Source organism: Bison bison, unplaced genomic scaffold (genome assembly GCF_000754665.1).
Source record: "Bison bison bison isolate TAMUID 2011002044 unplaced genomic scaffold, Bison_UMD1.0 scf7180017864146, whole genome shotgun sequence".
NCBI classification, from domain to species: domain Eukaryota; kingdom Metazoa; phylum Chordata; class Mammalia; order Artiodactyla; family Bovidae; genus Bison; species Bison bison.
In genome coordinates, this window is record NW_011494718.1 from 6,890,478 (window position 1) to 6,899,378 (window position 8,901).

The window sequence follows — 8,901 nt, forward strand, 5'->3', positions numbered from 1 at the left end:
TTTATGCTCATCAGATTTACCCACTTACCTTATTAGTGGGTCAAACAATTAATAGAATAAATAATCAAGTTTTGAGTTTAATTAGAATACTGCGCAGACATAGTGAGGCCAAAAGTGACAAGAAAGTCATATTTAAATGCAAATTGAGTGGACATGTTGACCTCTCATTTGTCTATATATATCTGATTATAAATGTTATATAAGATTTATTTTCAGAATTTTATTGTCTTATAATAGAACCTGATAATATTTTATTTAATTCATGATAACCTCAAGAATTAAAAATTTCTACTAAAGAAAATAAACAGGACAGAAATAGTAATACATTAATTCTCATTCCATAAGGACACAAGGGGGAATGCTTACTGTTTGATAAATTGAAAAGGAAATAATTTTTGGAGAGATAGAAGTGGAGTTTGTAACCTTTTGAGAGGATGCAGTTTTTTCCCCCCGTCTCTCCATCTGATGAAATCCTGCTCTTATTCAGGTGTGACAGTGAAGTCTATTGAAGGTGACTTCCCTTTCGTGTAAGTGGAGAGGGGAGAAGCAGGTTACTAAGCCTCTGAGGGTGCTCCCTGCATCTTTAGCTAGAGATAGGGCTTTGGTGGGTTTATGGAGCCCTGGAAATCATACACAAAATGTTGCATTTAAGAATGTGGGAGTGTTTTTGTGGAAGAGGTTCCCTAGCTCCTGCCACTGCCTCTGAGGGGGCTGTGATCCCAAAAGAGTAATCAGTACTGCTGGTTTGATTCCTGGGTGGGGAAGATCCCCTGGATAAGGAAATGGCAACCCACTCCAATATTCTTGCCTGGAGAATTCCATGGACAGAGGAGTCTGGCAGGCTATAGTCCATGGGGTCGCAAAGAATCAGACAGGACCGAGTGACTGAATATGCATATACACGATTGAGTGGGGATCCTGTCGTCTGAACATGGAAGCAGACACATTTACCCTTAAGTCAAAAGGATTGCTTGAGAACAGGTGCAGAACTGGCATCAGTACAGTATTACTTGTGATTATACACATTGCTTTCAAATATTTTAATATAAATAACAATTTTAAAGTTCTATTTAAAGAGAACTTTACAGTTACTACTGCTGCTGCTGCTGCTGCTAAGTCGCTTCAGTTGTGTACGACTCTGTGCGACCCCACAGACGGTCACTTTAATCTATATTTGCTCATTTAAAAATCACAGTAATAGTGGGACTTCCCTGGCAGTCCAGTGTTTAAAACTTGCCTTCCAGTGCAGGGGATGCATTCAATCCCTGGTTGGGGAGCTAAGATTCCACATGCCTCTTGGCCAAAAAACCAGAACATAAAACAACAGAAGCAATATTGTAACAAAGTCAATAAGACTTCAAAAAAGGTTCACATTTTTTAAAAAGTCTTTAAACATAAATAAAAGGTTTAAATTAAAAAAAATACAGCAGTCTGTGTTAAAAACTGGAGAATTAAAATTATTTTCATCTTATAGCCAAGCAAATAAAAACACAGAGGGGACAAAACCAACAACTTGTTCTAGAGATCGGAAGACTCACAGAAGTAAAAGCCCTTCCCATAGTGTTTGGATCAGGAGTGGCCATCTGACTCCAACTGGCTCAGTCGGAGATCCTTCTAAGATGGTTTGGAAAGGTGACCAAAAATCAAATTGTCTGTCCCTTGGGGATCTGGGGTGCAGTTCTTCTATCATAAATAGTGAAGCAGGAAGAGGAGGGTTAAAGTAAGGGGAGAGGGGTGAAGGGAGGCTGGAGAACTTTCATGGGCTCTGATTCAGGCTGTTCATCTGCCTCAGGTCCCTGAGATAGATTGCGTCTGAGACAGAGCTTGGAGCAGAATCTGAATGGACTAGAGAAGATATCTGTCACTTTTATTGGGATGTATCGCTTGAGTGATGTAGAGGAAGCAGGACTCCTGCTTGACCCAGCGTTGGCAAGAATCATGACATAGAATGCAAAAAAGTAACTTGAATTCCAATCTTGTCTTGGGTCTCTTGTGGGCAATTCACAATGCTTTTTATAAGAACATCTTTTTAAAAAACCACTTTCACCTGATTCCTGGCTCCTCAGGCCTATTTTGAAATAGGCCTTGTTACTTGTTACTCACATAACAACCAAAAAGCTTTGTAACATTTCAGCATGTGTGGATTTATGTCTCATTGTTCTCACTCCCTTCTTCCCCCTCCTGTTCTTTCCTCTCCTTATCGTTATTACTCATCACACAAACTTGGAAACTCGGGAGTGGGTAGAGAGGAAATAGAAGTTTTGAGAAAAACTGGTAATATTTACATGTTCAGAAATATCACTCATACTACATATGTTTATAATAAACTGGTTTTTGCCTAAAATGATATGATCTGGTTTCTATTATTTCTATCAAAGAGTTTGAAGTAATGTGTTCTTGGAGATAGTGGTAGAATTGAGGCAAGAACTTGAGTCATTTGACTTAAAATCTCTTGCTCTTTTGCACACCCTGACTCTGTCTGCATAGTCTTCGACTGCCAGAGAATTAAGGATTCTTTAATCCTCTGAGTACTTTAAAAACAGTTTTGTATTTCTTACTAGTCTGTGATCTCCATGAGGGCAGGTACTGTGTCTGTTTTGCTCACTTGTGTATTTTCAATGCCTACCATATTGTTGATGTGTGAAAAACTGTTGGTGCTAAAAAAAAAAAAAATCATTGAATGAATGAAGTCTCATCTTCATTTTTTAAAATTTCATAATCTTATTTACATTTGTGGAGTACCTTGACAGAAAAATATAGGAGATGAATACAACTATGAGTACAATTGCTCTTAAATTTAAGCTGCCTTTCAAGATAAAATTTTAAATTTCTGATAACTTTTCATTATTGTTTCTGGGTTTCCCCTCCTTGTATTTTGTATTTCAAGGGAAACTTTTTCAATTAACCGTGATTTCTGTTGAAAGCTCTTTACTCAAAGAGGGCAATCAGTCTTATCTTCAAGTGTGTTACATGTTAACACGAAGGGGAGTGGAGGCTAATTTTGCTAATCAGAAACAGCTCCAGTTACATAGCTCAGGCCTAAAATTATGGGATGGACAATAGACAGGGAAAAAGATTGATGAAACAATATTTCAAGCCATGTTTTCCACACATGTTGCAATGAATCTGTATTGGCATTATGATGAATACAAGTCATAATTGACTTGGTTGAAAGCCCAATGAGTGTGTTGTGTGATACTGACAATTGCACTGGGCTGTGAAAAATCTTCCTTGACATTTGAAAAAAACTTCTTGTTCTTATAGCCCAACAACATTTGTAACAGAAGAGACTTAACCTTAATATCAACTTTATTCTTCTAGGAAACACTTTCATGACCCATACCCCTAAAGGACCTGAATTTCTTCTCCCAGGGACTCAGGCCTTCCTACCTCTCTCCTTTCCATCCTTAGATCTTGGATTCAGAAGAGGGTGGACTTAACATTCCAGGGGCAAGAAGGGATCACAGTTATGGTGGTGTCCTTGATCTCTCAAACTGAGCTGAGGTATCAGTGAGGAGCAGAGAGTGCTCTGGACTGAAAGATCAAGTTTAAGGTTCAAAACTTAACTGTGGCACTTTCTAGCTTTGTGACCTCCAAAAAGTTAATTAGTCCTTCTGTTAATAAATTCCTCAACTGTAAAACAGGAATAACGGTACTTTTACAGGCTTACAACTTAATGAGGTGATATCTTAAATACTGGTACATGTAGACCTCCAAAAAGGAGTGCTTTCTCATTTTCATTCCCAGTTTCTCTCCTTCAATCAATTTTGTGCCTCTACAAAGAAAAACCTGTGACTTCCACTTTTGAGATTTTTCTCTGAAAAAATATCTTCCTTTGACTCTTGGCAAGACTTGTGGAGATTGCAAACTCTCCCCTGCATCTGTGTCTCTAGGGCAGTAGGACTCTACAGCCTGGTGAGGGTACAGGGAAAACGTCAAGTTCAGAATCTCCAATAACCTTGCTCACTCAAGCCCTTGAGTACCGAGTGACAGGCAAATGGTCAACCATGTTGGTGCCTATTCTCTTTTTCTTGTATATTACAAGGAGCTAATAAAGTACCATAGTGAAAGAGAAAGTGTTAGTCACTAAGTCGTGTTGGACTCTTTGGGACCTCATGGACTGTAGCTCGCCAGGCTCCTCTGTCCTTGGAATTCTCTAGGCAAGAATACTGGTGGGGGTTGCCATTCCCTTCTCCAGGGGATCTTTCCAACCCAGGGATCAAACCTAGGTCTGCTGCATTGCAGGCAGATTCTTTATCATCTGAGCCACCAGGGAAGCCTATAAACTATCATAAGCTCATGGATTACAACAGGCAATGACACAATAATTGACTAAAAAGATCATCTTTTAAATACTTTAATCATTTAGACATGCATGTTAAGATAATTTTCCCAAATTAGGATAAATTTTTAGTAGAAAGTGGGTGTTGCTGTTGCTTCTGCTAAGTTGCTTCAGTCGTGTCCAGCTCTGTGCAACCCCATAGATGGCAGACCACCAGGCTCCCCCATCCCTGGGATTCTCTAGGCAAGAACACTGGAGTGGGCTGCCATTTCCTTCTCCAATGCATGAAAGTGAAAAGTCAAAGTGAAGTCATTCAGTCGTGTCCAACTCTTAGCGACCCCATGGACTGCAGCCTACCAGGCTCCTCCATTCATGGGATTTTCCAGGCAAGAGTACTGGAGTGGGGTGCCATTGCCTTCTAGACCAAGGCAAATTTTGTGTCGTGTCAAAAAACTTTGCTTAGATCATCTTCACACACACAAGTAAATTATATTATTGATGGCTATGGCTTATTATATCTGGTAAGATATAAGCAAAAAGCTTAATCTATTAATGGATTGAAATCACTAATTCCCTCAGATTCTGTGATTCTTTGTAAAAGGGGAGAATTGAATCTCTGTAAAAATAAAGCCACTTTTGATTTCTGCAATGTATATTTTCCATGTAATCTCCTTTCTATTTTGGGTAGTATAGCCAAATATTTTGGGTAGCATAGCCAAATATTTTGGTTTGCCTGATGCTCCAATACTTTGGCCACTTGATGTGAAGAGCTGACTCATTGGAAAAGACACTGATACTGGGAAAGATTGAAGGCAAGAAGAGTAGGGGGTGACAGAGGATTAGATGGTTGGATGGCATCAATGACTCAATGCATATGAATTTGAGCAAATTCTGGGAGATGGTGAAGGACAGGGAAGCCTGGTGGGCTGTGGTCCATGGGGTTGCAAAGAGTTGACACGACTTAGCTACTGAACAACAGGACAATCTTGTCTGGAGACTTTTGTTCTGGTGTAATTATTAATACACTTCCCCCAGCTCCCCACCAAAGGTGTTTTGAACAATGAGATTTTATGAGGAGAGTGAAAAAGTTGGCTTAAAACTGAACATTCAGAAAACTACGATCATGGCATCTGGTCCCATCACTTCATGGGAAATCGATGGGGAAGCAATGGAAACAGTGACAGACTTTATTTTTGGGCTCTAAAATCACTGTAGACGGTGACTGCAGTCATGAAATTAAAAGACACTTGCTCCTTAGAAGAAAAGCTATGACCAACCTAGACATCATATTAAAAAGCAGAGACATTACCTTGCCAACAAAGGTCCATCTAGTCAAAGCTATGGTTTTTCCAGTGGTCATGTATGGATGTGAGAGCTGGACTCTAAAGAAAGCTGAGCGCCAAAGAATTGATGCTTTTGAACTATGGTGTTGGAGAAGATTCTTGAGAGTCCCTTGGACTGCAAGGAGATCCAACCAGTCCATCCTAAAGGAGATCAGTCCTGAATATTCATTGGAAGGACTGATGCTGAAGCTGAAACTCCAATACTTTGGCCACCTGATGAAAATAACTGACTCTTTAGAAAAGACCCTGGTGCTGGGAATGATTGAAGGTGGGAGGAGAAGGAGACAACAGAGGATGAGATGGTTGGATGGCATCACCAACTCAGTGGACATGAGTTTGAGTAAGCTCTGGGAGCTGGTGATGGACAGGGAAGCCTGGCGTGCTGCAGTCCACGGGGTCACAAAGAGTCGGACATACTGAGCGATTGAACTGAACTGATCCTTGGAGGTTTACATTTACTATTTTTCCTTTGGAATTTCAGAAGTAAGCCGGAAATTTCAGGTTTACCTTTAGAACAGGAGTTCTATGGATTGAAATCAGAATTTGAGGGAGACTATGAACTTGGAGAGGAAAAAAATATGCCCTTCAGTTCAGTTCAGATGCCCTTAATATATCTAATTCTAATTGCCCTTCAACTATGAATGTAGATGACAAACCACAGTGGTGTTATTTCTCTTGTGACTTAATTATTAAGAAAATCTACAGATATTTTCATATCTATAGCTATTGCAGATTTGCAAAATATCACTATTCATTGTTATTTCTGAATTAGAAAGATCACATGGACCACAGTCTTCATGTTTAGAGATACTGTGTAGTGTTGCTGGCCAGCTATTGGTCAACTCTATACTTTCATCTAACAAATAATGTAGTCCTAGACCCGTATCCCAGACAGTTATGCTGCTTTACAAGATTAGCCACCTACAATTGTTTGTTGATCAATATGAGGAATTAGTTCTTAAATGTTTGCAAAACTAGACAGTTTAAATAAGAATTCTTCACTCTCTGTAAGGCAGCAAGGCCTTTTGAACAGAGTGCATAAATTCTATTGTCGCCTAAATGGATACTCTTGGAAATCTTGCTGTCACTGCTGGAGTGGATGCTTTATCTCAGGAAGATGAGATGCAAAAGTCTCTGTCAGTTTCTTTGAAAAGACAAATTTGCAAACATCTGGAAACAGTTCAGAAAGTTCTACCCGTTATTTTATATTGATGACATCGAAATTGAACCATGAACTCTTACTCTTTTTTCTTTTTGCTATGAAGTATATTAAGATGATGAGCTAGCCAAAGGGGAATTCATTAGTCTTAGGTTAAAAAAAAAAAAAAAAAGACTCCAGTTGGAGTTTAATTCAAAAACCCTTGGAGATTTCAGGTGTTCCTCAACAGAAACTATTCTTGTCTTGTAAAGAAGCTCTACAAGGATTTACATTTATGAATCAGCAGTCTCAATGTCTGTAACAATAACAAAAAATTGACATTAGCTGTTTATCCAACAAGACATGCCTATAGCCTTTTCAAAGCCCTCTCCAGAGATTAATGTCCTTATTCAATCTAGCAACAACAGACTTCCCACTGATACATCTTTACAGATAAATTTATTTTTAATTTGTTTATATTTTGATGTATTTTTGAACTTAATACACTAATAAAAAACACATAGTAATATATTACACATTTGTTTTTCAAAGCTGTTTTGACAGCCACGTCTCAATGTGATTGGTTTCTCTTGTAAATCTGTGTATTTTATCTCTTTGCATTAAAAAAAATCATTCTGAAAGAGATCCCTAACTTGATCAGTTTGCCTCTAGAGTGCCAACAGGGCCCATGATACACCTATAGGGTTAAGTATACTGACTTTGGGGAATTTCCTGGAAGTCCAGTGGTTAGGACTCGGCACTTTCACTGCTGAGGGCCCAGGTTCAATTCCTGGTCAGGGAACTAAGATTGCACAAGCTGCTCAGGGCAGCCAAAATATATATATATAAGTTCCTGTTGTCTATGGCTTGATCATTTCTGAAAGAAAAAATGGGACTCCTTGTCCAGGCCCACAATCATGGACCATGAAGTTTCCCTGAACTTGTTCCTAAGTAGAATCCAGAGGATTCTAATAAATAATTTAACAAAACAAAGCACCGGCTTTGGAGCTGCATCTCAAGGTAGAAACTTCTAGGAGACACAGTAGGCACAATATCATTTCTTCTCCATATAGAACCGTGGGGTCTTGCACACGGTTGTAAGGACTGAGGAGCACACTCACTGTGCAGACTTGTGTGTATCATGCCAGCAAATGGCTAGAAACCATAAGCACCACAGAGAAATACAGGTAGGTTTCTAAGGATGGTCAGAAGGAAGACTGTTACCAGGGATAGCAGGGAACACATGGAAAAAGTGGTATTCCTGCTGGTTTGGATGGAATTGGTAAAATCTGAATATTTCAAGTGGGGATATTCATGCTAAATTTGTCCATAGGGCATCCAGACCAGAGACCTCAGAGGCACCCTTGAATTCTCCGCCTCACACCTGCATCTGTGATCAAGTCTTGTCCCTTAGGTCTCTTTCCTAATCTTATTTTTATTCCTCCTATTTATCTCCTAGGATACTGCCTGGCTTCATGCTTATTACCAGAACTACTGGAATAGCCTCCTGCCTGGACTTCCATCTCCTTTCTCAAATCCCTTCTACATAGGTTATCCTAACTACAATGAAAATAATGTATTATTTATTTGCAGCAGTAAATTAAAGAAATGTTCAAGTTTTAGTATTTTATATATATGACATTAAGCCCTACGTTAAAATGTGGAATATTCACATACCACATGTACATTAACATCGAGAATGCATTGGAGCTGTAGTTATCAATCTTGGCAACACATATAATCATCGTTTATGGATCTGTTTTAAGGTCCTGATGCAGGAGACCTACCCTCGCGGTTCTGACGTAACTCCCATGGAGGCAGAGCCCCTGAACCGCCAGCCCTGTTCCTGTCTGCCTCTCTAGCTTTGACATTTATCTGCTCCCCCTTTTACCCCATCAAATTGCTGGTATTCCTCAAATTCCCATGAGGTTCCCAGGACGTCCTACATGGTACACTTATCCTCCTGGTCTAAACACTTTTTTAGAAGTCTCAGCTCACCTTTCTAGGGAGAATTTTCAGTCTTCTCCAGGTAAGATGGCCCACTCTCCTTTTTGCCCCTTCTCTGGTCTGTATGTCCTTGTATCATAGCAATATAATTTGACTTGTGTTCCTCCCTTCCCCTCACTCTTAATGGCACT

At 39.5% G+C, this 8,901-nt stretch overlaps 1 non-coding gene across 1 annotated transcript; it reads left to right on the forward strand.

Annotated features, from left to right (window-relative positions):
* Nucleotides 1-7,493: 7,493 nt before the first annotated feature.
* On the forward strand, nucleotides 7,494-7,565 carry TRNAE-UUC. Its single transcript has one exon. It is a non-coding gene; the product is annotated as a tRNA-Glu (tRNA).
* The last annotated feature ends 1,336 nt before the right edge of the window (nucleotides 7,566-8,901 follow it).